The following is an 18,529-nucleotide window of genomic DNA, read 5'->3' as shown; positions in this document are numbered from 1 at the left end:
GCTGCTCTGTGTCTGCAGGTAGCGAGGGGCTGCAAGCTTCCTGTGTTCGCACCTATATCACCTGTGCTTCCTTGTCAAAGACAGACTATCGCAAAACATACAAGTCACTCCATGAATTGATTGCTACGGCATCTGTTATCAGCAGTCACAACCAGCAACACCAGTAGCAGCCGACTGCACGCAAAGAATAGGAACGTGCAGTGGGATTTACGTGAAATCGGCGCAATTGTGGATGCTAATCGTTCGCTTGTATCTGCCTACACACCTCTGCCGGTTGGGAATTATTCCACTTGTATCGCAAGGTGCGCATGTAGGTGTGTTAAGAATTCTGGAGGCGCTGGGTATCGATCCCAGTACCTCTCGCACGCTAAGCGAGCGCTCTACCATCTGAGCTACGCCCACCCCCCCCGATAACTAGTAGTGCTACATACAGTCATATCAACGTCACAGACCCTTGCACTCCCATTATTCCGCAGACAAACACTACTCTCTATGTATCAGTGAGGGTGTCTTTCAGGTTTCGTGCATTCTGTATCGAATCGTAGTTGGCCACAATGAAAGTGGCACGCATAACGTCGAAAATAGAGTTCAGACACCGCTCTGAGTAAGACGAACGTGTTGTCCACCTCTAGACTTCAATGACGTTAACCCGTGATACCTAAGACAGATCTGCACTCGATGACACCACGATAACAGCCGGTCCCCACACTTACACCTTGCTCTCCTTATGACAGTATACATCATATCAGTCTGTGACGCTGGTTTTGCAACTTCTTGCGTGAGTTTATGTTCGCAGCGACCAACACTTACCATGCACTGACCACAAAACATGGAGGAGCCAGGGCTTGAACCCGAGACCGTTCACACGCTAAGCGAACGATCTGCCAACTGAGCTACAGCTACACACACGACCAAGCCTGGCTATTCTCCATTCTTTGCGACTCTGATGTGCAAGGACACGATGGTTGGTTGGTTTGTAGCGGCGAAGGTACCAGAATACAAAGGCGCGGACACGTTCATATACACAAGAGTTCCAAGTAGTTTCGATGCTCTGGTATTACGAATGCAAATTCCGTCTGTTTTGAACGTCTTAAATTGAAAGGGCGGTCACAAATTGGTCCATTTCACTCCTTGTCGACAATCACACAGCACCTGAGGTAACAAGCACATCTCGAGCCCCATTGTGCTCTCCATTGTTCATGCCAACTCAGTGCCTCGCTCTTTGCTACTGCGTAAAACTCTTGTCGTCCAACTGCAAAACACTGGGACACAATAAGTTTCCGCGTCCCCTTTGCACTGATCGTACTACGAAACGCTACCCAAACTTGGCAGCCACCCATGCAGATGACTTTGCCGACTTTACACGATGCTCACGCAACGCTCACGCTAGTGACAGCCTTATTTATTGTTCGACGTCGCGCCAAAGCGAATGAGCACATTTCGCCTACGGCTTAGGCCGCTCTTCTAGTGTGGCTGCTCTGTGTCTGCAGGTAGCGAGGGGCTGCAAGCTTCCTGTGTTCGCACCTATATCACCTGTGCTTCCTTGTCAGAGACAGACTATCGCAAAACATACAACTCACTCCATGAATTGATTGCTACGGCATCTGTTATCAGCAGTCACAACCAGCAACACCAGTAGCAGCCGACTGCACGCAAAGAATGGGAACGTGCAGTGGGATTTACGTGAAATCGGCGCAATTGTGGATGCTAGTCGTTCGCTTGTATCTGCCTACACACCTCTGACGGTTGGGAATTATTCCACCTGCATCGCAATGTGCGCATGTAGGTGTGTTAAAAATTCTGGAGGCGCTGGGTATCGATCCCAGTACCTCTCGCACGCTAAGCGAGCGCTCTACCATCTGAGCTACGCCCACCCCCCCGATAACTAGTAGTGCTACATACAGTCATATCAACGTCACAGACCCTTGCACTCCCATTATTCCGCAGACAAACACTACTCTCTATGTATCAGTGAGGGTGTCTTTCAGGTTTCGTGCATTCTGTATCGAATCGTAGTTGGCCACAATGAAAGTGGCACGCATAACGTCGAGAATAGAGTTCAGACACCGCTCTGAGTAAGACGAACGTGTTGTCCACCTCTAGACTTCAATGACGTTAAGCCGTGATACCTAAGACAGATCTGCACTCGATTACACCACGATAACAGCCGGTCCCCACACTTACATCTTGCTCTCCTTATGACAGCATACATCATATCAGTCTGTGACGCTGGTTTTGCAACTTCTTGCGTGCGTTTATGTTCGCTGCAACCAACACTTACCATGCACTGACCACAAAACATGGAGGAACCGGGTCTTGAAACCGAGACCGTTCACACGCTAAGCGAACGATCTGCCAACTGAGCTACAGCTACACACATGACCAAGCCTCGCTATTCTCCATTCTTTGCGACTCTGATGTGCACGGACACGATGGTTGGTTGGTTTGTAGCGGCGAAGGTACCAGAATACATAGGCGCGGACACGTTCATATACACAAGAGTTCCAAGTAGTTTCGATGCTATTGTATTACGAATGCAAATTCCGTCTGTTTTGAACATCTTAAATTGAAAGGGCGGTCACAAATTGGTCCATTTCACTCCTTGTCGACAATCACACAGCACCTGAGGTAACAAGCACATCTCGAGCTCCATTGTGCTCTCCATTGTTCATGCCAACTCAGTGCCTCGCTCTTTGCTACTGCGTAAAATTCTTGTCGTCCAACTGCAAAACACTTGGACACAATAAGTTTCCGCGTCCCCTTTGCACTAAACGTACTACGAAACGCTCCCCACACTTGGCAATCACCCATGCAGATGACTTTTCCGACTTTACGCAACGCTCACGCTAGTGACAGCCTTATTTATAGTTCGACGTCGCGCCAAAGCGAATGAGCACATTTCGCCTACGGCTTAGGCCGCTCTTCTAGTGTGGCTGCTCTGTGTCTGCAGGTAGCGAGGGGCTGCAAGCTTCCTGTGTTCGCACCTATATCACCTGTGCTTCCTTGTGAGAGACAGACTATCGCAAAACATACAACTCACTCCATGAATTGATTGCTACGGCATCTGTTATCAGCAGTCACAACCAGCAACACCAGTAGCAGCCGACTGCACGCAAAGAATAGGAACGTGCAGTGGGATTTACGTGAAATCGGCGCAATTGTGGATGCTAATCGTTCGCTTGTATCTGCCTACACACCTCTGCCGGTTGGAAATTATTCCACTTGTATCGCAAGGTGCGCATGTAGGTGTGTTAAGAATTCCGGAGGCGCTGGGTATCGATCCCAGTACCTCTCGCACGCTAAGCGAGCGCTCTACCATCTGAGCTACGCCCAACCCCCCCCCCCCCCCCCCGATAACTAATAGTGCTACATACAGTCATATCAACGTCACAGACCCTTGCACTCCCATTATTCCGCAGACAAACACTACTCTCTATGTATCAGTGAGGGTGTCTTTCAGGTTTCGTGCATTCTGTATCGAATCGTAGTTGGCCACAATGAAAGTGGCACGCATAACGTCGAAAATAGAGTTCAGACACCGCTCTGAGTAAGACGAACGTGTTGTCCACCACTAGACTTCAATGACGTTAAGCCGTGATACCTAAGACAGATCTGCACTCGATGACACCACGATAACAGCCGGTCCCCACACTTACACCTTGCTCTCCTTATGACAGTATACACCATATCAGTCTGTGACGCTGGTTTTGCAACTTCTTGCGTGAGTTTATGTTCGCCGCGACCAACACTTACCATGCACTGACCACAAAACATGGAGGAGCCAGGGCTTGAACCCGAGACCGTTCACACGCTAAGCGAACGATCTGCCAACTGAGCTGCAGCTACACACACGACCAAGCCTGGCTATTCTCCATTCTTTGCGACTCTGATGTGCAAGGACACGATGGTTGGTTGGTTTGTAGCGGTGAAGGTACCAGAATACAAAGGCGCGGACACGTTCATATACACAAGAGTTCAAAGTAGTTTCGATGCTATGGTATTACGAATGCAAATTCCGTCTGTTTTGAACGTCTTAAATTGAAAGGGCGGTCACAAATTGGTCCATTTCACTCCTTGTCGACAATCACACAGCACCTGAGGTAACAAGCACATCTCGAGCTCCATTGTGCTCTCCATTGTTCATGCCAACTCAGTGCCTCGCTCTTTGCTACTGCGTAAAATTTTTGTCGTCCAACTGCAAAACACTTGGACACAATAAGTTTCCGCATCCCCTTTGCACTAATCGTACTACGAAACGCTCCCCACACTTGGCAGTCACCCATGCAGATGACTTTCCCGACTTTACACGACGCTCACGCTAGTGACAGCCTTATTTATAGTTCGACGTCGCGCCAAAGCGAATGAGCACATTTCGCCTACGGCTTAGGCCGCTCTTCTAGTGTGGCTGCTCTGTGTCTGCAGGTAGCGAGGGGCTGCAAGCTTCCTGTGTTCGCACCTATATCACCTGTGCTTCCTTGTCAAAGACAGACTATCGCAAAACATACAACTCACTCCATGAATTGATTGCTACGGCATCTGTTATCAGCAGTCACAACCAGCAACACCAGTAGCAGCCGACTGCACGCAAAGAATAGGAACGTGCAGTGGGATTTACGTGAAATCGGCGCAATTGTGGATGCTAATCGTTCGCTTGTATCTGCCTACACACCTCTGCCGGTTGGGAATTATTCCACTTGTATCGCAAGGTGCGCATGTAGGTGTGTTAAGAATTCTGGAGGCGCTGGGTATCGATTGGGATCGATACCTCTCGCACGCTAAGCGAGCGCTCTACCATCTGAGCTACGCCCACCCCCCCGATAACTAGTAGTGCTACATACAGTCATATCAACGTCACAGACCCTTGCACTCCCATTATTCCGCAGACAAACACTACTCTCTATGTATCAGTGAGGGTGTCTTTCAGGTTTCGTGCATTCTGTATCGAATCGTAGTTGGCCACAATGAAAGTGGCACGCATAACGTCGAAAATAGAGTTCAGACACCGCTCTGAGTAAGACGAACGTGTTGTCCACCACTAGACTTCAATGACGTTAAGCCGTGATACCTAAGACAGATCTGCACTCGATGACACCACGATAACAGCCGGTCCCCACACTTACACCTTGCTCTCCTTATGACAGTATACATCATATCAGTCTGTGACGCTGGTTTTGCAACTTCTTGCGTGAGTTTATGTTCGCCGCGACCAACACTTACCATGCACTGACCACAAAACATGGAGGAGCCAGGGCTTGAACCCGAGACCGTTCACACGCTAGGCGAACGATCTGCCAACTGTACTACAGCTACACACACGACCAAGTCTGGCTATTCTCCATTCTTTGCGACTCTGATGTGCAAGGACACGATGGTTGGTTGGTTTGTAGCGGCGAAGGTACCAGAATACAAAGGCGCGGACACGTTCATATACACAAGAGTTCCAAGTAGTTTCGATGCTCTGGTATTACGGATGCAAATTCCGTCTGTTTTGAACGTCTTAAATTGAAAGGGCGATCACAAATTGGTCCATTTCGCTCCTTGTCGACAATCACACAGCACCTGAGGTAACAAGCACATCTCGAGCCCCATTGTGCTCTCCATTGTTCATGCCAACTCAGTGCCTCACTCTTTGTTACTGCGTAAAATTCTTGTCGTCCAACTGCAAAACACTTGGACACAATTAGTTTCCGCATCCCCTTTGCACTAATCGTACTACGAAACGCTCCCCACACTTGGCAATCACCCATGCAGATGACTTTTCCGACTTTACACGACGCTCACGCAACGCTCACGCTAGTGACAGCCTTATTTATAGTTCGACATCGCGCCAAAGCGAATGAGCACATTTCGCCTACGGCTTAGGCCGCTCTTCTAGTGTGGCTGCTCTGTGTCTGCAGGTAGCGAGGGGCTGCAAGCTTCCTGTGTTCGCACCTATATCACCTGTGCTTCCTTGTCAAAGACAGACTATCGCAAAACATACAACTCACTCCATGAATTGATTGCTACGGCATCTGTTATCAGCAGTCACAACCAGCAACACCAGTAGCAGCCGACTGCACGCAAAGAATAGGAACGTGCAGTGGGATTTACGTGAAATCGGCGCAATTGTGGATGCTAATCGTTCGCTTGTATCTGCCTACACACCTCTGCCGGTTGGGAATTATTCCACTTGTATCGCAAGGTGCGCATGTAGGCGTGTTAAGAATTCTGGAGGCGCTGGGTATCGATCCCAGTACCTCTCGCACGCTAAGCGAGCGCTCTACCATCTGAGCTACGCCCACCCCCCCCCCCCGATAACTAGTAGTGCTACATACAGTCATATCAACGTCACAGACCCTTGCACCCCCATTATTCCGCAGACAAACACTACTCTCTATGTATCAGTGAGGGTGTCTTTCAGGTTTCGTGCATTCTGTATCGAATCGTAGTTGGCCACAATGAAAGTGGCACGCATAACGTCGAAAATAGAGTTCAGACACCGCTCTGAGTAAGACGAACGTGTTGTCCACCTCTAGACTTCAATGACGTTAACCCGTGATACCTAAGACAGATCTGCACTCGATGACACCACGATAACAGCCGGTCCCCACACTTACACCTTGCTCTCCTTATGACAGTATACATCATATCAGTCTGTGACGCTGGTTTTGCAACTTCTTGCGTGAGTTTATGTTCGCCGCGACCAACACTTACCATGCACTGACCACAAAACATGGAGGAGCCAGGGCTTGAACCCGAGACCGCTCACACGCTAAGCGAACGATCTGCCAACTGAGCTACAGCTACACACACGACCAAGTCTGGCTATTCTCCATTCTTTGCGACTCTGATGTGCAAGGACACGATGGTTGGTTGGTTTGTAGCGGCGAAGGTACCAGAATACAAAGGCGCTGACACGTTCATATACACAAGAGTTCCAAGTAGTTTCGATGCTCTGGTATTACGGATGCAAATTCCGTCTGTTTTGAACGTCTTAAATTGAAAGGGCGATCACAAATTGGTCCATTTCACTCCTTGTCCACAATCACACAGCACCTGAGGTAACAAGCACATCTCGAGCTCCATTGTGCTCTCCATTGTTCATGCCAACTCAGTGCCTCGCTCTTTGCTACTGCGTAAAATTTTTGTCGTCCAACTGCAAAACACTTGGACACAATAAGTTTCCGCATCCCCTTTGCACTAATCGTACTACGAAACGCTCCCCACACTTGGCAGTCACCCATGCAGATGACTTTTCCGACTTTACACGACGCTCACGCGACGCTCACGCTAGTGACAGCCTTATTTATAGTTCGACGTCGCGCCAAAGCGAATGAGCACATTTCGCCTACGGCTTAGGCCGCTCTTCTAGTGTGGCTGCTCTGTGTCTGCAGGTAGCGAGGGGCTGCAAGCTTCCTGTGTTCGCACCTATATCACCTATGCTTCCTTGTCAAAGACAGGCTATCGCAAAACATACTACTCACTCCATGAATTGATTGCTACGGCATCTGTTATCAGCAGTCACAACCAGCAACACCAGTAGCAGCCGACTGCACGCAAAGAATAGGAACGTGCAGTGGGATTTACGTGAAATCGGCGCAATTGTGGATGCTAATCGTTCGCTTGTATCTGCCTACACACCTCTGCCGGTTGGGAATTATTCCACTTGTATCGCAAGGTGCGCATGTAGGTGTGTTAAGAATTCTGGAGGCGCTGGGTATCGATCCCAGTACCTCTCGCACGCTAAGCGAGCGCTCTACCATCTGAGCTACGCCCACCCCCCCGATAACTAGTAGTGCTACATACAGTCATATCAACATCACAGACCCTTGCACTCCCATTATTCCGCAGACAAACACTACTCTCTATGTATCAGTGAGGGTGTCTTTCAGGTTTCGTGCATTCTGTATCGAATCGTAGTTGGCCACAATGAAAGTGGCACGCATAACGTCGAAAATAGAGTTCAGACACCGCTCTGAGTAAGACGAACGTGTTGTCCACCTCTAGACTTCAATGACGTTAAGCCGTGATACCTAAGACGGATCTGCACTCGATGACACCACGATAACAGTCGGTCCCCACACTTACACCTTGCTCTCCTTATGACAGTATACATCATATCAGTCTGTGACGCTGGTTTTGCAACTTCTTGCGTGAGTTTATGTTCGCCGCGACCAACACTTACCATGCACTGACCACAAAACATGGAGGAGCCAGGGCTTGAACCCGAGACCGTTCACACGCTAAGCGAACGATCTGCCAACTGAGCTACAGCTACACACACGACTAAGCCTGACTATTCTCCATTCTTTGCGACTCTGATGTGCAAGGACACGATGGTTGGTTGGTTTGTAGCGGCGAAGGTACCAGAATACAAAGGCGCGGACACGTTCATATACACAAGAGTTCCAAGTAGTTTCGATGCTCTGGTATTACGGATGCAAATTCCGTCTGTTTTGAACGTCTTAAATTGAAAGGGCGATCACAAATTGGTCCATTTCACTCCTTGTCGACAATCACACAGCACCTGAGGTAACAAGCACATCTCGAGCCCCATTGTGCTCTCCATTGTTCATGGCAAATCAGTGCCTCGCTCTTTGTTACTGCGTAAAATTCTTGTCGTCCAACTGCAAAACACTTGGACACAATTAGTTTCCGCATTCCCTTTGCACTAATCGTACTACGAAACGCTCCCCACACTTGGCAATCACCCATGCAGATGACTTTTCCGACTTTACACGACGCTCACGCTAGTGACAGCCTTATTTATAGTTCGACATCGCGCCAAAGCGAATGAGCACATTTCGCCTACGGCTTAGGCCGCTCTTCTAGTGTGGCTGCTCTGTGTCTGCAGGTAGCGAGGGGATGCAAGCCTCCTGTGTTCGCACCTATATCACCTGTGCTTCCTTGTCAAAGACAGACTATCGCAAAACATACAACTCACTCCATGAATTGATTGCTACGGCATCTGTTATCAGCAGTCACAACCAGCAACACCAGTAGCAGCCGACTGCACGCAAAGAATAGGAACGTGCAGTGGGATTTACGTGAAATCGGCGCAATTGTGGATGCTAGTCGTTCGCTTGTATCTGCCTACACACCTCTGCCGGTTGGGAATTATTCCACTTGTATCGCAAGGTGCGCATGTAGGTGTGTTAAAAATTCTGGAGGCGCTGGGTATCGATCCCAGTACCTCTCGCACGCTAAGCGAGCGCTCTACCATCTGAGCTACGCCCACCCCCCCGATAACTAGTAGTGCTACATACAGTCATATCAACGTCACAGACCCTTGCACTCCCATTATTCCGCAGACAAACACTACTCTCTATGTATCAGTGAGGGTGTCTTTCAGGTTTCGTGCATTCTGTATCGAATCGTAGTTGGCCACAATGAAAGTGGCACGCATAACGTTGAAAATAGAGTTCAGACACCGCTCTGAGTAAGACGAACGTGTTGTCCACCTCTAGACTTCAATGACGTTAACCCGTGATACCTAAGACAGATCTGCACTCGATGACACCACGATAACAGCCGGTCCCCACACTTACACCTTGCTCTCCTTATGACAGTATACATCATATCAGTCTGTGACGCTGGTTTTGCAACTTCTTGCGTGAGTTTATGTTCGCCGCGACCAACACTTACCATGCACTGACCACAAAACATGGAGGAGCCAGGGCTTGAACCCGAGACCGTTCACACGCTAAGCGAACGATCTGCCAACTGAGCTACAGCTACACACACGACCAAGTCTGGCTATTCTCCATTCTTTGCGACTCTGATGTGCAAGGACACGATGGTTGGTTGGTTTGTAGCGACGAAGGTACCAGAATACAAAGGCGCGGACACGTTCATATACACAAGAGTTCCAAGTAGTTTCGATGCTCTGGTATTACGGATGCAAATTCCGTCTGTTTTGAACGTCTTAAATTGAAAGGGCGATCACAAATTGGTCCATTTCACTCCTTGTCGACAATCACACAGCACCTGAGGTAACAAGCACATCTCGAGCCCCATTGTGCTCTCCATTGTTCATGCCAACTCAGTGCCCCGCTCTTTGTTACTGCGTAAAATTCTTGTCGTCCAACTGCAAAACACTTGGACACAATTAGTTTCCGCATCCCCTTTGCACTAATCGTACTACGAAACGCTCCCCACACTTGGCAATCACCCATGCAGATGACTTTTCCGACTTTACACGACGCTCACGCTAGTGACAGCCTTATTTATAGTTCGACATCGCGCCAAAGCGAATGAGCACATTTCGCCTACGGCTTAGGCCGCTCTTCTAGTGTGGCTGCTCTGTGTCTGCAGGTAGCGAGGGGCTGCAAGCTTCCTGTGTTCGCACCTATATCACCTGTGCTTCCTTGTCAAAGACAGACTATCGCAAAACATACAACTCACTCCATGAATTGATTGCTACGGCATCTGTTATCAGCAGTCACAACCAGCAACACCAGTAGCAGCCGACTGCACGCAAAGAATAGGAACGTGCAGTGGGATTTACGTGAAATCGGCGCAATTGTGGATGCTAATCGTTCGCTTGTATCTGCCTACACACCTCTGCCGGTTGGGAATTATTCCACTTGTATCGCAAGGTGCGCATGTAGGTGTGTTAAAAATTCTGGAGGCGCTGGGTATCGATCCCAGTACCTCTCGCACGCTAAGCGAGCGCTCTACCATCTGAGCTACGCCCACCCCCCCGATAACTAGTAGTGCTACATACAGTCATATCAACGTCACAGACCCTTGCACTCCCATTATTCCGCAGACAAACACTACTCTCTATGTATCAGTGAGGGTGTCTTTCAGGTTTCGTGCATTCTGTATCGAATCGTAGTTGGCCACAATGAAAGTGGCACGCATAACGTTGAAAATAGAGTTCAGACACCGCTCTGAGTAAGACGAACGTGTTGTCCACCTCTAGACTTCAATGACGTTAACCCGTGATACCTAAGACAGATCTGCACTCGATGACACCACGATAACAGCCGGTCCCCACACTTACACCTTGCTCTCCTTATGACAGTATACATCATATCAGTCTGTGACGCTGGTTTTGCAACTTCTTGCGTGAGTTTATGTTCGCCGAGACCAACACTTACCATGCACTGACCACAAAACATGGAGGAGCCAGGGCTTGAACCCGAGACCGTTCACACGCTAAGCGAACGATCTGCCAACTGAGCTACAGCTACACACACGACCAAGTCTGGCTATTCTCCATTCTTTGCGACTCTGATGTGCAAGGACACGATGGTTGGTTGGTTTGTAGCGGCGAAGGTACCAGAATACAAAGGCGCGGACACGTTCATATACACAAGAGTTCCAAGTAGTTTCGATGCTCTGGTATTACGGATGCAAATTCCGTCTGTTTTGAAAGTCTTAAATTGAAAGGGCGATCACAAATTGGTCCATTTCACTCCTTGTCGACAATCACACAGCACCTGAGGTAACAAGCACATCTCGAGCCCCATTGTGCTCTCCATTGTTCATGCCAACTCAGTGCCTCGCTCTTTGCTACTGCGTAAAATTCTTGTCGTCCAACTGCAAAACACTTGGACACAATTAGTTTCCGCATCCCCTTTGCACTAGTCGTACTACGAAACGCTCCCCACACTTGGCAATCACCCATGCAGATGACTTTTCCGACTTTACACGATGCTCACGCAACGCTCACGCTAGTGACAGCCTTATTTATAGTTCGACGTCGCGCCAAAGCGAATGAGCACATTTCGCCTACGGCTTAGGCCGCTCTTCTAGTGTGGCTGCTCTGTGTCTGCAGGTAGCGAGGGGCTGCAAGCTTCCTGTGTTCGCACCTATATCACCTGTGCTTCCTTGTCAGAGACAGACTATCGCAAAACATACAACTCACTCCATGAATTGATTGCTACGGCATCTGTTATCAGCAGTCACAACCAGCAACACCAGTAGCAGCCGACTGCACGCAAAGAATAGGAACGTGCAGTGGGATTTACGTGAAATCGGCGCAATTGTGGATGCTAATCGTTCGCTTGTATCTGCCTACACACCTCTGCCGGTTGGGAATTATTCCACTTGTATCGCAAGGTGCGCATGTAGGTGTGTTAAGAATTCAGGAGGCGCTGGGTATCGATCCCAGTACCTCTCGCACGCTAAGCGAGCGCTCTACCATCTGAGCTACGCCCACCCCCCCGATAACTAGTAGTGCTACATACAGTCATATCAACGTCACAGACCCTTGCACTCCCATTATTCCGCAGACAAACACTACTCTCTATGTATCAGTGAGGGTGTCTTTCAGGTTTCGTGCATTCTGTATCGAATCGTAGTTGGCCACAATGAAAGTGGCACGCATAACGTCGAAAATAGAGTTCAGACACCGCTCTGAGTAAGACGAACGTGTTGTCCACCTCTAGACTTCAATGACGTTAAGCCGTGATACCTAAGACAGATCTGCACTCGATGACACCACGATAACAGCCGGTCCCCACACTTACACCTTGCTCTCCTTATGACAGTATACATCATATCAGTCTGTGACGCTGGTTTTGCAACTTCTTGCGTGAGTTTATGTTCGCCGCGACCAACACTTACCATGCACTGACCACAAAACGTGGAGGAGCCAGGGCTTGAACCCGAGACCGTTCACACGCTAAGCGAACGATCTGCCAACTGAGCTACAGCTACACACACGACCAAGCCTGGCTATTCTCCATTCTTTGCGACTCTGATGTGCAAGGACACGATGGTTGGTTGGTTTGTAGCGGCGAAGGTACCAGAATACAAAGGCGCGGACACGTTCATATACACAAGAGTTCCAAGTAGTTTCGATGCTCTGGTATTACGGATGCAAATTCCGTCTGTTTTGAACGTCTTAAATTGAAAGGGCGGTCACAAATTGGTCCATTTCACTCCTTGTCGACAATCACACAGCACCTGAGGTAACAAGCACATCTCGAGCCCCATTGTGCTCTCCATTGTTCATGCCAACTCAGTGCCTCGCTCTTTGCTACTGCGTAAAATTCTTGTCGTCCAACTGCAAAACACTTGGACACAATTAGTTTCCGCATCCCCTTTGCACTAATCGTACTACGAAACGCTCCCCACACTTGGCAATCACCCATGCAGATGACTTTTCCGACTTTACACGACGCTCACGCGACGCTCACGCTAGTGACAGCCTTATTTATAGTTCGACGTCGCGCCAAAGCGAATGAGCACATTTCGCCTACGGCTTAGGCCGCTCTTCTAGTGTGGCTGCTCTGTGTCTGCAGGTAGCGAGGGGCTGCAAGCTTCCTGTGTTCGCACCTATATCACCTGTGCTTCCTTGTCAAAGACAGACTATCGCAAAACATACAACTCACTCCATGAATTGATTGCTACGGCATCTGTTATCAGCAGTCACAACCAGCAACACCAGTAGCAGCCGACTGCACGCAAAGAATAGGAACGTGCAGTGGGATTTACGTGAAATCGGCGCAATTGTGGATGCTAATCGTTCGCTTGTATCTGCCTACACACCTCTGCCGGTTGGGAATTATTCCACTTGTATCGCAAGGTGCGCATGTAGGTGTGTTAAGAATTCTGGAGGCGCTGGGTATCGATCCCAGTACCTCTCGCACGCTAAGCGAGCGCTCTACCATCTGAGCTACGCCCACCCCCCCGATAACTAGTAGTGCTACATACAGTCATATCAACGTCACAGACCCTTGCACTCCCATTATTCCGCAGACAAACACTACTCTCTATGTATCAGTGAGGGTGTCTTTCAGGTTTCGTGCATTCTGTATCGAATCGTAGTTGGCCACAATGAAAGTGGCACGCATAACGTCGAAAATAGAGTTCAGACACCGCTCTGAGTAAGACGAACGTGTTGTCCACCACTAGACTTCAATGACGTTAACCCGTGATACCTAAGACAGATCTGCACTCGATGACACCACGATAACAGCCGGTCCCCACACTTACACCTTGCTCTCCTTATGACAGTATACATCATATCAGTCTGTGACGCTGGTTTTGCAACTTCTTGCGTGAGTTTATGTTCGCCGCGACCAACACTTACCATGCACTGACCACAAAACATGGAGGAGCCAGGGCTTGAACCCGAGACCGTTCACACGCTAAGCGAACGATCTGCCAACTGAGCTACAGCAACACACACGACCAAGCCTGGCTATTCTCCATTCCTTGCGACTCTGATGTGCAAGGACACGATGGTTGGTTGGTTTGTAGCGGCGAAGGTACCAGAATACAAAGGCGCGGACACGTTCATATACACAAGAGTTCCAAGTAGTTTCGATGCTATGGTATTACGAATGCAAATTCCGTCTGTTTTGAACGTCTTAAATTGAAAGGGCGGTCACAAATTGGTCCATTTCACTCCTTGTCGACAATCACACAGCACCTGAGGTAACAAGCACATCTCGAGCCCCATTGTGCTCTCCATTGTTCATGCCAACTCAGTGCCTCGCTCTTTGCTACTGCGTAAAATTCTTGTCGTCCAACTGCAAAACACTTGGACACAATTAGTTTCCGCATCCCCTTTGCACTAATCGTACTACGAAACGCTCCCCACACTTGGCAATCACCCATGCAGATGACTTTTCCGACTTTACACGACGCTCACGCGACGCTCACGCTAGTGACAGCCTTATTTATAGTTCGACGTCGCGCCAAAGCGAATGAGCACATTTCGCCTACGGCTTAGGCCGCTCTTCTAGTGTGGCTGCTCTGTGTCTGCAGGTAGCGAGGGGCTGCAAGCTTCCTGTGTTCGCACCTATATCACCTGTGCTTCCTTGTCAAAGACAGACTATCGCAAAACATACAACACACTCCATCAATTGATTGCTACGGCATCTGTTATCAGCAGTCACAACCAGCAACACCAGTAGCAGCCGACTGCACGCAAAGAATAGGAACGTGCAGTGGGATTTACGTGAAATCGGCGCAATTGTGGATGCTAATCGTTCGCTTGTATCTGCCTACACACCTCTGCCGGTTGGGAATTATTCCACTTGTATCGCAAGGTGCGCATGTAGGTGTGTTAAGAATTCTGGAGGCGCTGGGTATCGATCCCAGTACCTCTCGCACGCTAAGCGAGCGCTCTACCATCTGAGCTACGCCCACCCCCCCCGATAACTAGTAGTCCTACATACAGTCATATCAACGTCACAGACCCTTGCACTCCCATTATTCCGCAGACAAACACTACTCTCTATGTATCAGTGAGGGTGTCTTTCAGGTTTCGTGCATTCTGTATCGAATCGTAGTTGGCCACAATGAAAGTGGCACGCATAACGTCGAAAATAGAGTTCAGACACCGCTCTGAGTAAGACGAACGTGTTGTCCACCACTAGACTTCAATGACGTTAAGCCGTGATACCTAAGACAGATCTGCACTCGATGACACCACGATAACAGCCGGTCCCCACACTTACACCTTGCTCTCCTTATGACAGTATACATCATATCAGTCTGTGACGCTGGTTTTGCAACTTCTTGCGTGAGTTTATGTTCGCCGCGACCAACACTTACCATGCACTGACCACAAAACATGGAGGAGCCAGGGCTTGAACCAGAGACCGTTCACACGCTAAGCGAACGATCTGCCAACTGAGCTACAGCAACACACACGACCAAGCCTGGCTATTCTCCATTCTTTGCGACTCTGATGTGCAAGGACACGATGGTTGGTTGGTTTGTAGCGGCGAAGGAACCAGAATACAAAGGCGCGGACACGTTCATATACACAAGAGTTCCAAGTAGTTTCGATGCTATGGTATTACGAATGCAAATTCCGTCTGTTTTGAACGTCTTAAACTGAAAGGGCGGTCACAAATTGGTCCATTTCACTCCTTGTCGACAATCACACAGCACCTGAGGTAACAAGCACATCTCGAGCCCCATTGTGCTCTCCATTGTTCATGCCAACTCAGTGCCTCGCTCTTTGCTACTGCGTAAAATTCTTGTCGTCCAACTGCAAAACACTTGGACACAATTAGTTTCCGCATCCCCTTTGCACTAATCGTACTGCGAAACGCTCCCCACACTTGGCAATCACCCATGCAGATGACTTTTCCGACTTTGCACGACGCTCACGCTAGTGACAGCCTTATTTATAGTTCGACGTCGCGCCAAAGCGAATGAGCACATTTCGCCTACGGCTTAGGCCGCTCTTCTAGTGTGGCTGCTCTGTGTCTGCAGGTAGCGAGGGGCTGCAAGCTTCCTGTGTTCGCACCTATATCACCTGTGCTTCCTTGTCAAAGACAGACTATCGCAAAACATACAACTCACTCCATGAATTGATTGCTACGGCATCTGTTATCAGCAGTCACAACCAGCAACACCAGTAGCAGCCGACTGCACGCAAAGAATAGGAACGTGCAGTGGGATTTACGTGAAATCGGCGCAATTGTGGATGCTAATCGTTCGCTTGTATCTGCCTACACACCTCTGCCGGTTGGGAATTATTCCACTTGTATCGCAAGGTGCGCATGTAGGTGTGTTAAGAATTCTGGAGGCGCTGGGTATCGATCCCAGTACCTCTCGCACGCTAAGCGAGCGCTCTACCATCTGAGCTACGCCCACCCCCCCCGATAACTAGTAGTGCTACATACAGTCATATCAACGTCACAGACCCTTGCACTCCCATTATTCCGCAGACAAACACTACTATCTATGTATCAGTGAGGGTGTCTTTCAGGTTTCGTGCATTCTGTATCGAATCGTAGTTGGCCACAATGAAAGTGGCACGCATAACGTCGAAAATAGAGTTCAGACACCGCTCTGAGTAAGACGAACGTGTTGTCCACCTCTAGACTTCAATGACGTTAAGCCGTGATACCTAAGACAGATCTGCACTCGATGACACCACGATAACAGCCGGTCCCCACACTTACACCTTGCTCTCCTTATGACAGTATACATCATATCAGTGTGTGACGCTGGTTTTGCAACTTCTTGCGTGAGTTTATGTTCGCCGCGACCAACACTTACCATGCACTGACCACAAAACATGGAGGAGCCAGGGCTTGAACCCGAGACCGTTCACACGCTAAGCGAACGATCTGCCAACTGAGCTACAGCTACACACACGACCAAGCCTGGCTATTCTCCATTCTTTGCGACTCTGATGTGCAAGGACACGATGGTTGGTTGGTTTGTAGCGGCGAAGGTACCAGAATACAAAGGCGCGGACACGTTCATATACACAAGAGTTCCAAGTAGTTTCGATGCTCTGGTATTACGAATGCAAATTCCGTCTGTTTTGAACGTCTTAAATTGAAAGGGCGGTCACAAATTGGTCCATTTCACTCCTTGTCGACAATCACACAGCACCTGAGGTAACAAGCACATCTCGAGCCCCATTGTGATCTCCATTGTTCATGCCAACTCAGTGCCTCGCTCTTTGCTACTGCGTAAAATTCTTGTCGTCCAACTGCAAAACACTTGGACACAATTAGTTTCCGCATCCCCTTTGCACTAATCGTACTACGAAACGCTCCCCACACTTGGCAATCACCCATGCAGATGACTTTTCCGACTTTACACGACGCTCACGCAACGCTCACGCTAGTGACAGCCTTATTTATAGTTCGACGTCGCGCCAAAGCGAATGAGCACATTTCGCCTACGGCTTAGGCCGCTCTTCTAGTGTGGCTGCTCTGTGTCTGCAGGTAGCGAGGGGCTGCAAGCTTCCTGTGTTCGCACCTATATCACCTGTGCTTCCTTGTCAAAGACAGACTATCGCAAAACATACAACTCACTCCATGAATTGATTGCTACGGCATCTGTTATCAGCAGTCACAACCAGCAACACCAGTAGCAGCCGACTGCACGCAAAGAATAGGAACGTGCAGTGGGATTTACGTGAAATCGGCGCAATTGTGGATGCTAATCGTTCGCTTGTATCTGCCTACACACCTCTGCCGGTTGGGAATTATTCCACTTGTATCGCAAGGTGTGCAAGTAGGTGTGTTAAGAATTCTGGAGGCGCTGGGTATCGATCCCAGTACCTCTCGCACGCTAAGCGAGCGCTCTACCATCTGAGCTACGCCCACCCCCCCGATAACTAGTAGTGCTACATACAGTCATATCAACGTCACAGACCCTTGCACTCCCATTATTCCGCAGACAAACACTACTCTCTATGTATCAGTGAGGGTGTCTTTCAGGTTTCGTGCATTCTGTATCGAATCGTAGTTGGCCACAATGAAAGTGGCACGCATAACGTCGAAAATAGAGTTCAGACACCGCTCTGAGTAAGACGAACGTGTTGTCCACCTCTAGACTTCAATGACGTTAACCCGTGATACCTAAGACAGATCTGCACTCGATGACACCACGATAACAGCCGGTCCCCACACTTACACCTTGCTCTCCTTATGACAGTATACATCATATCAGTCTGTGACGCTGGTTTTGCAACTTCTTGCGTGAGTTTATGTTCGCCGCGACCAACACTTACCATGCACTGACCACAAAACATGGAGGAGCCAGGGCTTGAACCCGAGACCGTTCACACGCTAAGCGAACGATCTGCCAACTGAGCTACAGCTACACACAC

The 18,529-nt window shown here is 49.1% G+C and overlaps 12 non-coding genes across 12 annotated transcripts; all 12 read right to left on the bottom strand.

Annotated features, from left to right (window-relative positions):
• Positions 1-329: 329 nt before the first annotated feature.
• On the bottom strand, positions 330-403 carry Trnaa-agc (transfer RNA alanine (anticodon AGC)). The gene has a single exon. It is a non-coding gene; the product is annotated as a tRNA-Ala (tRNA).
• A 1,398-nt stretch (positions 404-1,801) lies between these two features.
• Positions 1,802-1,875, bottom strand: Trnaa-agc (transfer RNA alanine (anticodon AGC)). The gene has a single exon. It is a non-coding gene; the product is annotated as a tRNA-Ala (tRNA).
• A 1,386-nt stretch (positions 1,876-3,261) lies between these two features.
• Trnaa-agc (transfer RNA alanine (anticodon AGC)) lies at positions 3,262-3,338 on the bottom strand. Its single transcript has one exon. It is a non-coding gene; the product is annotated as a tRNA-Ala (tRNA).
• Positions 3,339-6,208: 2,870 nt separating this feature from the next.
• Trnaa-agc (transfer RNA alanine (anticodon AGC)) lies at positions 6,209-6,282 on the bottom strand. The gene has a single exon. It is a non-coding gene; the product is annotated as a tRNA-Ala (tRNA).
• A 1,402-nt stretch (positions 6,283-7,684) lies between these two features.
• Trnaa-agc (transfer RNA alanine (anticodon AGC)) lies at positions 7,685-7,758 on the bottom strand. The gene has a single exon. It is a non-coding gene; the product is annotated as a tRNA-Ala (tRNA).
• A 1,386-nt stretch (positions 7,759-9,144) lies between these two features.
• Positions 9,145-9,218, bottom strand: Trnaa-agc (transfer RNA alanine (anticodon AGC)). Its single transcript has one exon. It is a non-coding gene; the product is annotated as a tRNA-Ala (tRNA).
• A 1,386-nt stretch (positions 9,219-10,604) lies between these two features.
• Trnaa-agc (transfer RNA alanine (anticodon AGC)) lies at positions 10,605-10,678 on the bottom strand. Its single transcript has one exon. It is a non-coding gene; the product is annotated as a tRNA-Ala (tRNA).
• Positions 10,679-12,075: 1,397 nt separating this feature from the next.
• Positions 12,076-12,149, bottom strand: Trnaa-agc (transfer RNA alanine (anticodon AGC)). The gene has a single exon. It is a non-coding gene; the product is annotated as a tRNA-Ala (tRNA).
• A 1,397-nt stretch (positions 12,150-13,546) lies between these two features.
• On the bottom strand, positions 13,547-13,620 carry Trnaa-agc (transfer RNA alanine (anticodon AGC)). Its single transcript has one exon. It is a non-coding gene; the product is annotated as a tRNA-Ala (tRNA).
• A 1,397-nt stretch (positions 13,621-15,017) lies between these two features.
• Positions 15,018-15,091, bottom strand: Trnaa-agc (transfer RNA alanine (anticodon AGC)). The gene has a single exon. It is a non-coding gene; the product is annotated as a tRNA-Ala (tRNA).
• A 1,387-nt stretch (positions 15,092-16,478) lies between these two features.
• Positions 16,479-16,552, bottom strand: Trnaa-agc (transfer RNA alanine (anticodon AGC)). The gene has a single exon. It is a non-coding gene; the product is annotated as a tRNA-Ala (tRNA).
• A 1,398-nt stretch (positions 16,553-17,950) lies between these two features.
• Positions 17,951-18,024, bottom strand: Trnaa-agc (transfer RNA alanine (anticodon AGC)). The gene has a single exon. It is a non-coding gene; the product is annotated as a tRNA-Ala (tRNA).
• Positions 18,025-18,529: the final 505 nt, after the last annotated feature.

The sequence above is a fragment of the Schistocerca gregaria genome, chromosome 3, assembly GCF_023897955.1.
Source record: "Schistocerca gregaria isolate iqSchGreg1 chromosome 3, iqSchGreg1.2, whole genome shotgun sequence".
NCBI classification, from domain to species: Eukaryota; Metazoa; Arthropoda; class Insecta; order Orthoptera; family Acrididae; genus Schistocerca; species Schistocerca gregaria.
The sequence above is the reverse complement of the archived record's forward strand: the minus strand, read 5'-3'. Positions and strand labels throughout refer to the sequence as shown.